This window comes from Somniosus microcephalus, unplaced genomic scaffold (assembly GCF_052327205.1).
Source record: "Somniosus microcephalus isolate GS21.2 unplaced genomic scaffold, FLI_Smic_1.0 unresolved_chr5, whole genome shotgun sequence".
Lineage (NCBI taxonomy): Eukaryota > Metazoa > Chordata > Chondrichthyes > Squaliformes > Somniosidae > Somniosus > Somniosus microcephalus.
Genome location: NW_028225183.1, coordinates 45,058,645 through 45,077,860, shown reverse-complemented (window position 1 = coordinate 45,077,860; position 19,216 = coordinate 45,058,645).

The following is a 19,216-nucleotide window of genomic DNA, read 5'->3' as shown; positions in this document are numbered from 1 at the left end:
AATCTCCCTCTACAATGTCCCATCAAACACTCCCACGGAAGGTAAAGCACGATTTAATTACAAAGTTAATCTCCATCTTCACTGTCCCATCAAACACACAGAGGGCAAGTACAGCACAGGTGAGATACAAATAAACCTATCTCTACAATATCTCATTGAACATTTCCAGTGCAGGAATGGCACTGCTCAGAAACAGAGCAGAACACCCTCTGCAATCTCCAATCAAACACTCACATCAACCACCATCAGTTTAGATACGGTAAGTGTTAGATAAAGCATGCATCAGCTAAAGAGGAAATCTCTCACTGCACTTTCCCATCAAACACTCCCAGGGCAGACATAGCATGGGTTACATACAGAGTAAAGCTCCCTCTACATTGTCCCATGAGATACTCCCAGTGCAGGTGCAACATGCGTCAGATACAGAGTTAAACGTCCTCTACAATGTCCAATCAAACAATCACATCAAATAGTATGAGGAAAAGTACAGTTGTGGTTAGAAAAAACATACGTCAAATATAGAGTACAGCTCTATCTATACTGCCAATTAAGCACTCCCAGGGAAGTTGCAGCACTGGTTGGAGCCAAATTGAAGCTTTCGCAACAATGTCCAATTTAAACCTCGAAGGGAAAGTGTAGCACGACTTAGGTACAGAGTAAAGCTCTTTATAAACTGCTCCATCAAACATGCACAGGTTTGGTACAATACAGATTAGATACAGAGTAAAGCGCTTTATACACTGCTCCATCAAACACTCCTCCATTTGCTAAAATACGGGTTGATACAGAGTAAAGCTCTTCATACACTGTTCCATCAAACATCCCTTGATTTGGTACAATGCACGTTAGATACAGAGTAAATCGCTTTATACACTGCTCCATTAAACAATCCTCGGTTTGGTACAATACCAGTTAGATACAGAATAAAGCACATTATAAACTGCTCTATCAAACACTCATTGGTTTAGTATAATACGGGTTTGATTGAGATTAAAGCACTTTATACACTGCTCCATCAAACAATCTTTGGTTTGGTAAAATACGTGTTAGATACAGAGTAAAGCTCTTTATACACTGCTCCATCAAAGACTCCTTGGCTTGGTACAATACAGGTTTGATACAGAGTAAAGCGCTTTATACACTGCTCCATCAAACACTCCTTTGTTTGGTATGATACGGGTTAGATACAGAGTAAAGCAGTTTATAAACTGCTCCGCCAAACTCTCCTCGGTTTGGTACACTACGGGTTTGATACACAGTAAAGCTCTGTATAAACTGCTCCATCTAACATTCCGCGGTTTGGTGCAATACGTGGTTGTAAAGAGTAAAGCTCTATAAACACTGCTCCATCAAACACTCCTCGGATTGGTCCATACCACGTTAGATACTGAGTAAAGCTCTTTATACACTGCTCCACCTAACACCCATCGGATTGGTCCATACCGCGTTAGATACAGAGTAAAGCGCGTTATACACTGCTCCATCAAACACTCCTCGGTTTGTTGCAATACAGGTTACATACAAAGTAAAGCTCTTTATACACTGCTCCAGCAAACACTCGACGATTTTGTACAATACGGGTAAGCTACAGAGTAAAGTTCTTTATACACTGCTCCATCAAACACTCCTCGGTTTGGTACAATATGTGTTTGATACAGAGTAAACCTTTCATACACTGCTCCATCAAACACTCCTAGGTTTGGTACAATAGGGGACAGAACAGAGTAAAGCGCTTTATACACTGCTCCATCAAACAATCCTTGGTTTGGTACAATACTGGTTCGATACAGAGTAAAGTTTTTTCTACACTGCTCCATCAAACACACCTCCGGTTGGTAAAATAAGGGTTAGATACAGAGTAAAACTTCATACACTCTGTATACACGGCACCATAAAAGATTTCTCCATTTAGAACATTATGGGTTTGATACAGAGTAAAGCAATTTATAAACTGTTCCATCAAACACTCCTCGGTTTGGTACAATTCGTGGTTTGTACAGAGTAAAGCTCTTTATACACTGCTCCATCAAACACTCGTCAGTTTGGTACAATATGGGTTAGATACAAAGAAAAGCATTTTATACACTGCTCCTTCCAACATTCCTCGGATTGGTCCATACCGCGTTAGATACAGAGTACTACTTTTTATACGCTGCTCCATCAAAAACTCCTCGGTTTGGTTTAATATGGGTCAGATACAGAATAAAGCTCTTTATACACTGCTCCATCAAACACTCCTCGGTTTGGTAAAAAACGGGTTTGATACAGAGTAAAGCGCTTTATAGACTGCTCCCTCAAACACTCCTCCGTTCTCTACAATATGTGTTAGATAGAGAGTGAAGCTCTTTATACACTGCTCCATCAAAACTCCTCGGTTTGGTACAATACGGGTTTGATACAGAGTGAAGCTCTTTACAAACTGCTCCATCAAACACTCCTCTTGTTGGTAACATAAGTGTTAGATACAGATCAAATCATTTATACACTGCTCCATCAAGCACCCATGTTTGGTACAATACGAGTTAGATACAGTGTAAAGCACTTTATACAATGCTCAATCAAACACTCCCCGGTTTGATACAATACGGGTTTGATACAGAGTGAAGCTCTTTATACACTGTTCCTTCAAACACTCCTCGGATTGGTACAATACGGGATAGAACAGAGTAAAGTGCTTTATACATTGCTCCATCAAACAATCCTTGCTTTGGAAAAATACGGGTTATATACAGAGTAAAGCTCTTTATACACTGCTCCATCAAACAATTCTCTGGTTGGTGAAATAAGGGTTAGATACAGAGTAAAGCTTCATACACTCTCTATACACGGCACCATCAAAGAGTTCTCCATTTGGTACAATACGGGTTTGATACAAAGTAAAGTGTTTTATACACTGCTCCAGGAAACACTCCTCCATTTGGTACAATACGGGTTGATACAGCGTAAAGCTTTTTATATGCTGTTCCAACAAACACTCCCCGGTTTGGTAGGAAAAGCGTCAGATACAGAGTAAATCTCTTTATACACTGCCCCATCAAGCAATCCTCGGTTTGGTACAATACCGATTAGAAACAGAGTAAAGCTCTTTATACACTGCTCCATCAAACACTCCTCGGTTTGTTACAATACGGGCTAGATACAGAGTAAAGCACTTTATACACTGCTCCATCAACCACTCCTCGGTTTCTTAAAATATGGGTTTGATACAGAGCAAAGCTCTTTATACACTGCTCCATCAAACAATCCTCGTTTTAGTCCAAAATGCGTTAGATACAGACTAAAGCTCTTTATACACGGCTCCATCAAACACTCCTCGGTTTGGTACAATACGGGTTAGATACAGAGTAAAGCTCCTTAAACAATGCTCCATCAAACAGTCCTCGGTTTGGTACAATACGGGTTTGTTACAGAGTAAAGCTCTGTATGCACAGTTCCATCAAACACTCCTCGGTATTTATCAATATGTTTTTAATACAGGGTAAAGCGCTTTATACACTGCTCCATCAAAAACTTGTCTGTTTGGTACAATACGGGTTTGATACATTGTGAAGGTCTTTATGCACTGCTCAATCAAACACTACTCTGGTTCGTAAAATACGGGATGGATACAGAATAATGCTCTTGATTCACTGACCCATCAAACACTCCTTGGTTTGGTAAAATACGGGTTTGATACAGAGTAAAGCTCTTTACATACTGCTCCATCAAGCACTCCATGTTTGGTACAGTACGGGTTAGGTACAGAGTAAATCTCTTTATATACTGCTCCATCAAACACTCCTAGGTTTGGTACAATACGGGATAGATACAGAGTAAAGCGCTTTATACACTGCTACATCAAACAATCCTCGGTTTGGTACAATACGGGTTTGATACAGCGTAAAGCTCTTTATACACTGCTCCATCAAACAATGCTCTGTTTGGTCCAAAATGGGTTAGATACACAGTAAAGCTCTTTATACACTGCTCCATCAAACTCTCCTCTGGTTGGTAAAATGCTGGTTAGATACAGAGTAAATCTCTGTATACACTGTTCCATCAAACACTCCTCGGCTTGGTAGAATATGTGTTAGATACAGAGTAAATCGCTTTATAAGCAGCTACATCAAACAAACCTTGGTTTGTTACAATACCGGTTAGATACAGGGTGAAGCACTTGATACACTGCTCCATCAAACACTCCTCGGTTTGGTACAATACGAGTTAGATACAGAGTAAAGCTCTTAATACACTGACCCAATAAACACTCCTCGGTTTGGTACAATACGGGTTTGATAGAGTAAAGCTCATTATACACTGCTCCATCAAACACTCCTCGGTTTAGCCCAAATCTGGATAGATACAGAGTAAAGCTGTATGTGCACTGCTCCTTCGATCATTCTCGATTTGTGAAAAATACGGGGTTTGTACAGAGTAAAGCTCTTTATACACGGCAAACACTCCACGGTATGGATAAAACGTGTTAGATACAGAGTAAAGCTCTTTATACACTTCTCCATCAAACACTCCTCGGTTTGGTAAAATACGTGTTAGACGCAGAATGAAGCAACCTTTAGACTGGTCCATCAAGCATACCTCGGCTTAGTACAATACGGGATTGATACAGAGTAAAGCGCTTTATACACTGCTCCATCAAACGCACCTCTGTTTGGTATAATACGGGATTGATACAGAGTAAAGCTCTTTGTACGCAGCTCCATCAAACACTCCTCAGTATGGTACAAAACGGGTTTGATGCAGCGTAGAGCTCCTTATACACTGCTCCATCAAACATTCCTCGGTTTGGTGCAATACGGGTTAGATACAGAGTAAAGCTCTTTATGGACTGCTCCATCAAACACTCCTTGCTTTGGTACAATACCGGTTAGATACAAAGTAAAGCCCTTTATACACAGCTCCGTCAAAGACTCATCGGTTTGGTACAATAAGGGTTTGATACAGAGCAAAGAACTTTATACACTGCTCCATCAAACACTCCTCGGTTTAGTCCATAACTGGCTAGATACAGAGTAAATCTGTTTGTGCACTGCTCATTCAAACACTTCTCGATTTGGAACAATACGGGGTTTGTACAGAACAAATCTCTTTATGAACGCCAAACACTCCTCGGTTTGGTAAAATACATGTTTAGACACAGAATGAAGCACTTTTTAGACTTGCCCATTAAGCACACCTCGGCTTGGTACAATATGGGATTGATACAGAGTAAAGCACTTTATACACTGCTCCATCAAACACACCCCTGTTTGGTATAATACTGGATTGATACAGAGTAAAGCTCTTTGTACACAGCTCCACCAACACTCCTCGGTATGGTACAAAACGGGTTTGATGCAGAGTAAAGCTCCTTATACACTGCTCCATCAAACAATCCTCGGTTTGGTGCAATACGGGTTAGATACAGAGTAAAGCACTTTATACACTGCTCCATCACAGCCTCCTAGGTTTGGTGCAATTCGGAATTGATACAGAGTAAAGCGCTTTATACACGGCTCCATCAAACACACCTCTGTTTTGTATAATACGGGTTGATACAGAGTAAAGCTCTTTATAGACTGCTCCATCAAACACTCATCGGTTTGGTACAATACGGGTTAGGTACAGAGCAAAACTCTTTATACACTGCACCATCAAACCCTTCTCCATTTGGTACAATACGGGTTGATGCAGAGTAAATATCTAAATAAACTGCTCCATCAATCACTCCCCAGTTTGGTACAATACGGGTTAGATACAGAGTAAAGCGCTTTAAACACTGTTCCATCAAACACTCCGCGGTTTTGTATAATAAGCGTTAAATACAGAGTAAAGCGCTTTATACACTGCTCCATCAAACACACCTCTGTTTTGTATAATACAGGATTGATAAAGAGTAAAACTCTTTGCACACATCTCCATCAAACACTCGTCGGTAAGGTACAAAACGGGTTTGATACAGAGTAAACCTCCTTATAAACTGCTCCATCAAACATTCCTCGGTTTGGTGCAGTGCAGGTTAGATACAGAGTAAAGCTCTTTATAGACTGCTCCTTCAAAGCCTCCTCGGTTTGGCACAATAAGGATTTGATACAGAGTAAAGCACGATATACATTGTCGCATCAAACACTCCTCGGATTCGTACAGTACGGCTGAGATACAGAGTAAAGCTCTTTAAACGCTGCCCATCAAACACTCCTCTGGTTTGTAAATATGGGTTCGATACGGAGTAAATCGCTTTATACACTGCTACGTCAAACAAACCTCGTTTTGGTACAATTCCGGTTAGATACAGAGTGAAGCACCTTATACACTGCTCCATCAAACTCTCCTCTGGTTGGTAAAATAATGCTTAGATACAGAGTAAATCTCTGTATACACTGTTCCATCAAACACTCCTCGGCTTGGTAGATCACATGTTAGATACAGAGTAAATCGCTTTATAAACTGCTACATCAAACAAACCTCGGTTTCTTACAATACCGGTTAGATACAGAGTGAAGCATTTGATACACTGCTCCATTAAACACTCCTCGGTTTGGAACAATACGGGTTAGATACAGAGTAAAGCTTTTTATAAACTGCTCCATCAAAGAATCTTCAGTTTTGGAAAATAAGGGTTTGATACAGAGTAAAGCTCTTCATACACTGACCCATTAAACAATCCTCGGTTTGGTACAATACGGGTTTGATACAGAGTAAAGCACATTATACACTGCTCCATCAAACACTCCTCGGTTTAGCCCAAATCTGGTTAGATACAGAGTAAAGCTGTATGTGCACTGCTCCTTCGATCACTTCTCGATTTGGAAAAACACGGGGTTTGTACAGAGTAAAGCTCTTTATACACGGCAAACACTCCACGGTTTGGATAAAACGTGTTAGATACAGAGTAAAGCTCTTTATACGCTTCTCCATCAAACACTCCTCGGTTTGGTAAAATATGTGTTAGACGCAGAATGAAGCAATCTTTAGACTGGTCCATCAAGCACACCTCGGCTTAGTACAATACGGGATTGATACAGAGTAAAGCGCTTTATACACTGCTCCATCAAACACACCTCTGTTTGGTATAATACGGTATTGATACAGAGTAAAGCTCTTTGAACGCAGCTCCATCAAACACTCCTCGGTATGGTACAAAACGGGTTTGATGCAGCGTAGAGCTCCTTATACACTGCTCCATCAAACATTCCTCGGTTTGGTGCAATACGGGTTAGATACAGAGTAAAGCTCTTTATGGACTGCTCCATCAAACACTCCTTGCTTTGGTACAATACCGGTTAGATACAAAGTAAAGCTCTTTATACACAGCTACATCAAAGACTCATCGGTTTGGTACAATAAGGGTTTGATACAGAGTGAAGCTCTTTATACACTGCTCCATCAAACACTCCTCGGTTTAGTTCATAACTGGCTAGATACAGAGTAAATCTGTTTGTGCACTGCTCATTCAAACACTTCTCGATTTGGAACAATACGGTGATTGTACAGAATAAAGCTCTTTATGAACGCCAAACACTCCTCGGTTTGGTAAAATGCGTGTTTAGACGCAGAAGGAAGCACTTTTTAGACTTGCCCATCAAGCACACCTCGGCTTGGTACAATGCGGGATTGATACAGAGTAAAGCACTTAATACACTGCTCCATCAAACACACCTCAGTTTGGTATAATACGGGATTGATACAGAGTAAAGCTCTTTGTACACAGCTCCACCAACACTCCTCGGTATGGTACAAAACGGGTTTGATGCAGAGTAAAGCTCCTTATACACTGCTCCATCAAACAATCCTTGGTTTGGTGCAATACGGGTTACATACAGAGTAAAGCACTTTATACACTTCTCCATCACAGCCTCCTCGGTTTGGTACAATACGGAATTGATACAGAGTAAAGCGCTTTATACACGGCTCCATCAAACACACCTCCGTTTTGTATAATACGGGTTGATACAGAGTAAAGCTCTTTATAGAATGCTCCATCAAACACTCCTCGGTTTGGTACAATACGGATTAGATACAGAGCAAAACTCTTTATACACTGCACCATCAAACCCTTCTCCATTTGGTACAATACGGGTTTGATGCAGAGTAAATATCTTTATAAACTGCTTCATCAATCACTCCCCAGTTTGGTATAATACGGGTTAGATACAGAGTAAAGCGCTTTATACACTGTTCCATCAAACACTCCGCGGTTTTGTATAATAAGCGTTAAATACAGAGTAAAGCGCTTTATACACTGCTCCATCAAACACACCTCTGTTTTGTATAATACGGGATTGATAAAGAGTAAAACTCTTTGCACACATCTCCATCAAACACTCGTCGGTAAGGTACAAAATGGGTTTGATACAGAGTAAAGCTCCTTATACACTGCTCCATCAAACATTCCTCGGTTTGGTGCAATACGGGTTAGATACAGAGTAAAGCTCTTGATAGACTGCTCCATCAAACACTCCTCGGTTTGGTACAATACAGGTTAGATAGAGAGTAAAGCTCTTTATACACTGCTCCATCAAAGCCTCCCCGGTTTGGTACAATAAAGGTTTGATACAGAGTAAAGCACTTTATACACTGTCGCATCAAACACTCCTCGGATTCGTACAGTACGGGTGAGATACAGAGTAAAGTTCTTTAAACGCTGCCCATCAAACACTCCTCTGGTTTCTAAATAAGGGTTAGATACGGAGTAAATCGCTTTATACACTGCTACATCAAACAAACCTCGTTTTGGTACAATTCCGGTTAGATACAAAGTGAAGCATCTTATACACTGCTCCATCAAACACTCCTCGGTTTGGTAAAATTCGGGCTAGATACAGAGTAAAGCTCTTTATACACTGCTCCATCAAACTCTCCTCTGGTTGGTAAAATACTGGTTAGATACAGAGTAAATCTCTGTATACACTGTTCCATCAAACACTCCTCGACTTGGTAGAATACGTGTTCGATACAGAGTAAATCGCTTTATAAACTGCTACATCAAACAAACCTCGGGTTGTTACAATACCGGTTAGATATAGAGTGAAGCACTTGATACACTGCTCCATCAAACACTCCTCGGTTTGGTACAATACGGGTTAGATACAGAGTAAAGCTCTTTATACACTGCTCCATCAAAGACTCTTCAGTTTGGGACAATAAGGGTTTGATACAGAGTAAAGCTCTTCATACACTGACCCATTAAACACTCCTCGGTTTGGTACAATACGAGTTTGATACAGAGTAAAGCTCATTATGCACTGCTCCATCAAACACTCCTCGGTTTAGCCCAAATCTGGTTAGAAACAGAGTAAAGCAGTATGTGCACTGCTCCTTCGATCACTTCTCGATTTGGAAAAGTACGGGGTTTGTACAGAGTAAAGCTCTTTATACACGGCAAACTCTCCAAGGATTGGATAAAACGTGTTAGATACAGAGTAAAGCTCTTTATACACTTCTCCATCAAACACTCCTCGGTTTGGCAAAATACGTGTTAGACGCAGAATGAAGCACTCTTTAGACTGGTCCATCAAGCACACCTCGACTTAGTACAATACGGGATTGATACAGAGTAAAGCGCTTTATACACTGCTCCATCAAACACACCTCTGTTTGGTATAATACGGGATTGATACAGAGTAAAGCTCTTTGTACACAGCTCCATCAAACACTCCTCGGTATGGTACAAAACGGGTTTGATGCAGCGTAGAGCTCCTTATACACTGCTCCATCAAACATTCCTCGGTTTGGTGCAATACGGGTTAGATACAGAGTAAAGCTATTTATAGACTGCTCCATCAAACACTCCTTGCTTTGGTACAATACCGTTTAGATACAAAGTAAAGCTCTTTATACACAGCTCCATCAAAGATTCTTCGGTTTGGTACAATAAGGGTTTGATACAGAGTAAAGCACTTTATACACTGCTCCATCAAACACTCCTCGGTTTAGTCCATAACTGGCTAGATACAGAGTAAATCTGTTTGTGCACTGCTCATTCAAACACTTCTCGATTTGGAACAATACGGGGTTTGTACAGAATAAAGCTCTTTATGCACACCAAACACTCCTCGGTTTGGTAAAATACGTGTTTAGACGCAGAATGAAGCACTTTTTATACTTGCCCATCAAGCACACCTCGGCTTGGTACAATACATAGATACATAGAGATAGGAACAGGAGTAGGCCATTCGGCCCTTCGAGCCTGCTCCGCCATTCAATGAGATCATGGCTGATCTTACCAGTTCAGTACCCCGTCCCCGCCTTTTCTCCGTAACCCTTAATCCCCTTAGCCTTCAGAAATATATCCAATTCTCTCTTGAAAATATTGATTGAATTGGCCTTCACAGCCCTCTGTGGCAGGGAATTCCACAGGCTCACCACTCTTTGAGTGAAGAAATTCTTCTCAATCTCTGTTTTAAATGATTTGCCCGCTATTTTTAGACTGTGGCCCCTGGTTCTGTGCTCCCCGGCCATTGGAAACGTTCTCTCTGAATTCAGCCTGTCCAGGCCTGCCATAATTTTATATGTTTCGATGAGATCCCCTCTCAATCTTCTAAACTCCAGTGAGTACAAGCCCAAACTATTTAATCTCTCTTCGTAGGTCATTCCCGCCATTCCAGGTATCAGCCTGGTGAATCGCCATTGCACTCTTTCCATGGCAAGAACATCCTTCCGCAGATGGGGCGACCAAAACTGTACACAATACTCCAGATGCGGTCTCACCAGCACCTTGTACAGCTGTAGTAAGGTATCCCTATTCCTATACTCGAACCCCCTTGATATGAAGGCCAACATACCATTTGCCTTCTTAATCGCCTGTTGCACCTGCCTGCTCTCCTTCAGTGACTGGTGCACAAGAACACCCAGGTCCCTCTGCACTTCCCCATCTCCCAATCTATTGCCATTTAGATAATAATCTACCCTCCTGTTTTTACCCCCAAAGTGGATAACCTCGCATTTATCCACATTATAGTGCATCTGCCACGTATCCGCCCATTCCCCCAACCTGTCCAAATCGCACTGTAGCCTCCTGACATCCTCATCAGAGCCCACCCCTCCTCCTAGTTTAGTGTCGTCAGCGAATTTGGAAATATTGCATCCAATTCCCTGATCCAGATCATTTATATATATTGTGAACAGCTGGGGTCCCAGGACAGATCCTTGCGGCACCCCGCTGGTCACTGCCTGCCACTCCGAAAACGAGCCGTTTATTCCAACTCTCTGTTTTCTATCCGCCAGCCAGTTCTCTACCCACGTTAATACTTTGCCCCCAATTCCATGAGCCTTAATTTTGCATGATAATCTTTTGTGTGGAACCTTATCGAAGGCTTTCTGGAAGTCACGGTACACCACATCCACTGGCTCTCCCCCATCTATTTTACCAGTTACTTCCTCAAAAAATTCCAGCAGATTAGTCAAACACGATTTACCCTTTGTAAATCCATGTTGACTCTGTCCGATCCTTTCCACATTTGTCAAGTGCTTCGCTATTTTATCCTTAATAATGGACTCTAGCATTTTGCCCACAACCGATGTAAGGCTTAATGGTATATAATTCCCTGCTTTCTCTCTACCCCCCTTTTTAAATATTGGGGTAACATTAGCTACCCTCCAATCCACGGGTACTGTTCCCGAGTCAATGGAGTTCCGGAAGATGATCCTTAGAGCATCTGCTATCTCCAGGGCCACCTCCTTAAGTACCCTAGGATGTAGTTTATCAGGCCCCGGGGATTTGTCGGCCTTCAGTCCCCTCAACTTACCCAACACCATATCCCTAGAGATACTAATTTCTGTCAGCTCCTCCCTCTCATTAGTCCCCATGTTTGCCGATATTCCTGGGAGGTTATTTGTGTCATCCTTTGTGAATACAGAACCAAAGTATGAGTTTAATTGGTTTGCCATTTACTTATTTTCCATTATATATTCTCCCGAATCGGACTGCAAGGGACCGACTTGGGATTTTACCAGTCTTTTCCTCCTGATATACCGATAAAAGCTTTTGCAGTCTGTCTTTATGTTTGCTGCAAGTTTACTTTCGTATTCTATTTTCCCCTTCCTGATTAATCCCTTTGTCCTCTTTTGCTGTATCCTGTACTGCCCCCAATCTTCCGGTCTGGTGCTTTTTTTTGCCAGTTGATATGCCCTTTTTTTTGATTTTATGCTGTCCCTAATTTCCCTCGTTATCCACGGTTGAGTCACCTTTTTAGGTTTATTTTTATGCCAAACCGGTATAAACATGTTCTGGAATTCTTCCATTCTATCTTTGAATGCTTGCCATTGTCTCTCTACTGTCAATCCCCCCAGAAACACCACCCAGTCAATCTTACCCAATTCCCGTCTCAGACCCTCGTAATTCCCTTTATTTAAGTTCTGGACCTTAGTCTCTGATTCAATTTCCTCACTCTCCATCTCGACTGAGAGCTCGATCATATTATGATCGCTCTGACCCAAGGGGCCTCGTACAAGAAGATTGCTGATAAGTCCCTTCTCATTGCACAATACCCAGTCTAAAATGGCCTGATCTCGAGTCGGCTCCTCGACATATTGGTCCAGATAACCGTCCCGAAAACATTCCAGGAATTCCTCCTCCTCAGAATTTTTACTAATTTGGGTAGTCCAATCAATATGTAAATTAAAGTCACCCATGATGACAGCTGTGCTCTTATCGCACGCTTCTCTAATTTCCCTTTTTATGCCTTCCCTCACCTCCATATTACTATTTGGAGGCCTATATATCACACCCACTAACGTTTTCCTCCCCTTGCTATTTCTCATTTCTACCCATACAGATTCCGTTTCATCCGAGTTAATATCCTTCCTTTCCATTGCATTAATCCCCTCCTTTACCAGCAATGCTACCCCACCTCCCCTACCTTTTTGCCGATCCTTCCTAAATATTGTATATCCCTGGATGTTAAGTTCCCAGCCTTGCCCACCCTGCAGCCACGTTTCTGTAATCCCAATCAAATCATACTTGTTTACCTCTATTTCCACAACTAATTCATCCACCTTGTTCCTAATGCTTCTAGCATTAAGATACAAAGCCTTCAGGCTTGCTTTTTTCACACTCTCATTATGAATTAGTTTGGCCCTTTGTGTTTCTCTCCTTTGCTTATTGCTTCTCACCTTTCTACCATCTATTTCTGACTTCATATGACTTCCCTCTTTTCCACTACCTAGGTTCCCATCCCCCTGCCAAATTAGTTTAAATCCTCCCGAACCGCCCTAGAAAAAATTACCCCGAGGACATCGGCTCCCTCACAGTTCAGGTGTAGACCGTCCCCTTGGTACAGGTCCCTCCTCCCCAAGAACTGGTTCCAATGCCTCAAGAATTTAAATCCCTCTCCCTTGCACCACTGCTCAAGCCACGTATTTAGCTTATCTATCTTACTCTCTCTAAACTTATTAGGTCGTGGCATTGGTAGCAATCCAGAGATTACTACCTTTGAGGTCCTACTTTTCAATTTAGCTCCTAACTCCCTAAATTCAGCTTGTAGGACCTCCTCCCTCTTTTTACCTACATCGTTGGTACCTACATGTACCACGACAACTGGCTGATCCCCCTCCCCCTTCAGAATGCTCTGCACCCGCTCCGAGACATCCTTGACCCTTGCACCAGGGAGGCAACATACCATCTTGGAGTCTCGGTCTCGGCCACAGAAACTCCTGTCTATCCCCCTTACAATTGAATCCCCTATCACTATAGCCCTATCCCTCTTTTTCCCGCCCTTCTGTGCAGCAGAGCCAGTCATGGTGCCCTGAACCTGGCTGCTGGTGCCTTCCCCTGATAAGTCATCTCCCCCAACAGTACCCAAAACGGTAAACCTGTTTTGGAGGGAGATGACCGCAGGTGACTCCTGCACTACCTTCCTGCCTTTACCCTGCCTTTTGGTCACCCATTTACTGTCTGAGCTAGCCTTTACCTGCGGTGTGACCAACTCACTGAATGTGCTATCCACAAGATCCTCAGCATCGCGTATGCTCCAGAGTGAGTCCATTCGCAGCTCCAGCGCCGCCATGCGGTCCGCTAGGAGCTGCAGCTGGACACACTTCCTGCACACATAGTTGTCAGGGACAGTGTCCCTGATTTCCCACATGGCACAGGAGGAGCATGACACGGGTCTGAGCTGCCCTTCCATGACTTAACCCTTACAACACCCTTTTATTTACTACGATTTAGCTTAATTATTGAATTCTACTAAGAATAAGTTTGTGAAAGTACTCACCAACCAGTCACCTACCTGTTTTCTGGTGTTGTATTTTCACTGCCGCCTCCTGTCCTGGAACCTTCTCCACCTAGGTTAGGCTCCTGAAATAAAATAAATTGAACCTACCTTTTCAACTTCCCCTAACCCCTAAAAGGTTAGAGGAGGCGGAAGGGTGGGAGACACTACACTGTAGTGTTTCGGGTTTAGCAACAGCTCCACCTATATAAGAGTTACTGGCCTCCTGCTCTCCCGACTGCACCAGCTGCTCCCTGGTGACGTCACACACTGATTACTATTTACCCCTCTCCTCTGCTGTTGATTTGGTACGCCTCGCAACTGCCGCCGGTTTTTAAGCCGGCTCCTCCTCGCTGCTCTCTGCTGCTCCAAGTGCTCTCGGGCCTCGCTGGTCGTGGGTTTTTATACCCGACTGCTCCTCCTCTGCTCCCGCTGCTCCGAGTGCTCTCGGGCCTCGCTGGTCGTGGGTTTTCATACCCGACTGCTCCTCCTCTGCTCCCGCTGCTCCGAGTGCTCTCGGGCCTCGCTGGTCGTGGGTTTTCATACCCGACTGCTCCTCCTCTGCTCCCGCTGCTCCGAGTGCTCTCGGGCTGGTCGTGGGTTTTTATACCGACTGCTCCTCCTCTGCTCCGCTGCTCCGAGTGCTCTCGGGCCTCGCTGGTCATGGGTTTTTATACCCGGCTGCTCCTCCTCTGCTCCCGCTGCTCCGAGTGCTCTCGGGCCTCGCTGGTCGTGGGTTTTTATACCCGGCTGCTCCTCCTCTGCTCCCGCTGCTCGAGTGCTCTGGCTGCTCGGCCTCGCTGGTCGTGGGTTTTTATACCCGGCTGCTCCTCCTCTGCTCCCGCTGCTCCGAGTGCTCTCGGGCCTCGCTGGTCGTGGGTTTTTATACCCGACTGCTCCTCCTCTGCTCCCGCTGCTCCGAGTGCTCTCGGGCCTCGCTGGTCGTGGGTTTTTATACCCGACTGCTCCTCCTCTGCTCCCGCTGCTCCGAGTGCTCTCGGGCCTCGCTGGTCGTGGTTTTTTATACCCGACTGCTCCTCCTCTGCTCCCGCTGCTCCGAGTGCTCTCGGGCCTCGCTGGTCGTGGGTTTTTATACCCGGCTGCTCCTCCTCTGCTCCCGCTGCTCCGAGTGCTCTCGGGCCTCGCTGGTCGTGGGTTTTTATACCCGGCTGCTCCTCCTCTGCTCCCGCTGCTCCGAGTGCTCTCGGGCCTCGCTGGTCGTGGGTTTTTATACCCGGCTGCTCCTCCTCTGCTCCCGCTGCTCCGAGTGCTCTCGCGCCTCGCTGGTCGTGGGTTTTTATACCCGGCTGCTCCTCCTCTGCTCCCGCTGCTCCGAGTGCTCTCGGGCCTCGCTGGTCGTGGGTTTTTATACCCGGCTGCTCCTCCTCTGCTCCCGCTGCTCCGAGTGCTCTCGGGCCTCGCTGGTCGTGGGTTTCTATACCCGACTGCTCCTCCTCTGCTCCCGCTGCTCCGAGTGCTCTCGGGCCTCGCTGGTCGTGGGTTTTTATACCCGACTGCTCCTCCTCTGCTCCCGCTGCTCCGAGTGCTCTCGGGCCTCGCTGGTCGTGGGTTTTTATACCCGACTGCTCCTCCTCTGCTCCCGCTGCTCCGAGTGCTCTCGGGCCTCGCTGGTCGTGGGTTTTTATACCCGGCTGCTCCTCCTCTGCTCCCGCTGCTCCGAGTGCTCTCGGGCCTCGCTGGTCGTGGGTTTTTATACCCGGCTGCTCCTCCTCTGCTCCCGCTGCTCCGAGTGCTCTCGGGCCTCGCTGGTCGTGGGTTTTTATACCCGACTGCTCCTCCTCTGCTCCCGCTGCTCCGAGTGCTCTCGGGCCTCGCTGGTCGTGGGTTTTTATACCCGACTGCTCCTCCTCTGCTCCCGCTGCTCCGAGTGCTCTCGGGCCTCGCTGGTCGTGGGTTTTTATACCCGACTGCTCCTCCTCTGCTCCCGCTGCTCCGAGTGCTCTCGGGCCTCGCTGGTCGTGGGTTTTCATACCCGACTGCTCCTCCTCTGCTCCCGCTGCTCCGAGTGCTCTCGGGCCTCGCTGGTCGTGGGTTTTTATAACCGACTGCTCCTCCTCTGCTCCCGCTGCTCCGAGTGCTCTCGGGCCTCGCTGGTCGTGGGTTTTTATACCCGACTGCTCCTCCTCTGCTCCCGCTGCTCCGAGTGGTCTCGGGCCTCGCTGTCGTGGGTTTTTATACCCGACTGCTCCTCCTCTACTCCCGCTGCTCCGAGTGCTCTCGGGACTCACTGGTCGTGGGTTTTTATACCCGACTGCTCCTCCTCTGCTCCCGCTGCTCCGAGTGCTCTCGGGCCTCGCTGGTCGTGGGTTTTTATACCCGGCTGCTCCTCCTCTGCTCCCGCTGCTCCGAGTGCTCTCGGGCCTCGCTGGTCGTGGATTTTTATACCCGGCTGCTCCTCCTCTGCTCCCGCTGCTCCGAGTGCTCTCAGGCCTCGCTGGTCGTGGGTTTTTATACCCGACTGCTCCTCCTCTGCTCCCGCTGCTCCGAGTGCTCTCGGGCCTCGCTGGTCGTGGGTTTTTATACCCGACTGCTCCTCCTCTGCTCCCGCTGCTCCGAGTGCTCTCGGGCCTCGCTGGTCGTGGGTTTTTATACCCGACTGCTCCTCCTCTGCTCCCGCTGCTCCGAGTGCTCTCGGGCCTCGCTGGTCGTGGGTTTTTATACCCGACTGCTCCTCCTCTGCTCCCGCTGCTCCGAGTGCTCTCGGGCCTCGCTGGTCGTGGGTTTTTATACCCGGCTGCTCCTCCTCTGCTCCCGCTGCTCCGAGTGCTCTCGGGCCTCGCTGGTCGTGGGTTTTTATACCCGCTGCTCCTCCTCTGCTCCCGCTGCTCCGAGTGCTCTCGGGCCTCGCTGGTCGTGGGTTTTTATACCCGACTGCTCCTCCTCTGCTCCCGCTGCTCCGAGTGCTCTCGGGCCTCGCTGGTCGTGGGTTTTTATACCCGACTGCTCCTCCTCTGCTCCCGCTGCTCCGAGTGCTCTCGGGCCTCGCTGGTCGTGGGTTTTTATACCCGGCTGCTCCTCCTCTGCTCCCGCTGCTCCGAGTGCTCTCGGGCCTCGCTGGTCGTGGGTTTTTATACCCGACTGCTCCTCCTCTGCTCCCGCTGCTCCGAGTGCTCTCGGGCCTCGCTGGTCGTGGGTTTTTATACCCGACTGCTCCTCCTCTGCTCCCGCTGCTCCGAGTGCTCTCGGGCCTCGCTGGTCGTGGGTTTTTATACCCGACTGCTCCTCCTCTGCTCCCGCTGCTCCGAGTGCTCTCGGGCCTCGCTGGTCGTGGGTTTTTATACCCGACTGCTCCTCCTCTGCTCCCGCTGCTCCGAGTGCTCTCGGGCCTCGCTGGTCGTGGGTTTTTATACCCGGCTGCTCCTCCTCTGCTCCCGCTGCTCCGCGTGCTCTCGGGCCTCGCTGGTCATGGGTTTTTATACCCGTCTGCTCCTCCTCTGCTCCCGCTGCTCCGAGTGCTCTCGGGCCTCGCTGGTCGTGGGTTTTTATACCCGACTGCTCCTCCTCTGCTCCCCGCTGCTCCGAGTGCTCTCGGGCCTCGCTGGTCGTGGGTTTTTATACCCGACTGCTCCTCCTCTGCTCCCGCTGCTCCGAGTGCTCTCGGGCCCTCGCTGGTCGTGGGTTTTTATACCCGACTGCTCCTCCTCTGCTCCCGCTGCTCCGAGTGCTCTCGGGCCTCGCTGGTCGTGGGTTTTTATACCCGACTGCTCCTCCTCTGCTCCCGCTGCTCCGAGTGCTCTCGGGCCTCGCTGGTCGTGGGTTTTCATACCCGACTGCTCCTCCTCTGCTCCCGCTGCTCCGAGTGCTCTCGGGCCTCGCTGGTCGTGGTTTTTATACCCGACTGCTCCTCCTCTGCTCCCGCTGCTCCGAGTGCTCTCGGGCCTCGCTGGTCGTGGGTTTTTATACCCGACTGCTCCTCCTCTGCTCCCGCTGCTCCGAGTGCTCTCGGGCCTCGCTGGTCGTGGGTTTTTATACCCGGCTGCTCCTCCTCTGCTCCCGCTGCTCCGAGTGCTCTCGGGCCTCGCTGGTCGTGGGTTTTTATACCCGGCTGCTCCTCCTCTGCTCCCGCTGCTCCGAGTGCTCTCGGGCCTCGCTGGTCGTGGGTTTTTATACCCGGCTGCTCCTCCTCTGCTCCCGCTGCTCCGAGTGCTCTCGGGCCTCGCTGGTCGTGGGTTTTTATACCCGGCTGCTCCTCCTCTGCTCCCGCTGCTCCGAGTGCTCTCGGGCCTCGCTGGTCGTGGGTTTTTATACCCGACTGCTCCTCCTCTGCTCCCGCTGCTCGAGTGCTCTCGGGCCTCGCTGGTCGTGGGTTTTATACCCGACTGCTCCTCCTCTGCTCCCGCTGCTCCGAGTGCTCTCGGGCCTCGCTGGTCGTGGGTTTTTATACCCGACTGCTCCTCCTCTGCTCCCGCTGCTCCGAGTGCTCTCGGGCCTCGCTGGTCGTGGGTTTTTATACCCGACTGCTCCTCCTCTGCTCCCGCTGCTCCGAGTGCTCTCGGGCCTCGCTGGTCGTGGTTTTTATACCCGACTGCTCCTCCTCTGCTCCCGCTGCTCCGAGTGCTCTCGGGCCTCGCTGGTCGTGGGTTTTTATACCCGGCTGCTCCTCCTCTGCTCCCGCTGCTCCGAGTGCTCTCGGGCCTCGCTGGTCGTGGGTTTTTATACCCGACTGCTCCTCCTCTGCTCCCGCTGCTCCGAGTGCTCTCGGGCCTCGCTGGTCGTGGGTTTTTATACCCGACTGCTCCTCCTCTGCTCCCGCTGCTCCGAGTGCTCTCGGGCCTCGCTGGTCGTGGGTTTTCATACCCGACTGCTCCTCCTCTGCTCCCGCTGCTCCGAGTGCTCTCGGGCCTCGCTGGTCGTGGGTTTTCATACCCGACTGCTCCTCCTCTGCTCCCGCTGCTCCGAGTGCTCTCGGCCTCGCTGGTCGTGGGTTTTTATACCCGACTGCTCCTCCTCTGCTCCCGCTGCTCCGAGTGCTCTCGGGCCTCGCTGGTCGTGGGTTTTTATACCGACTG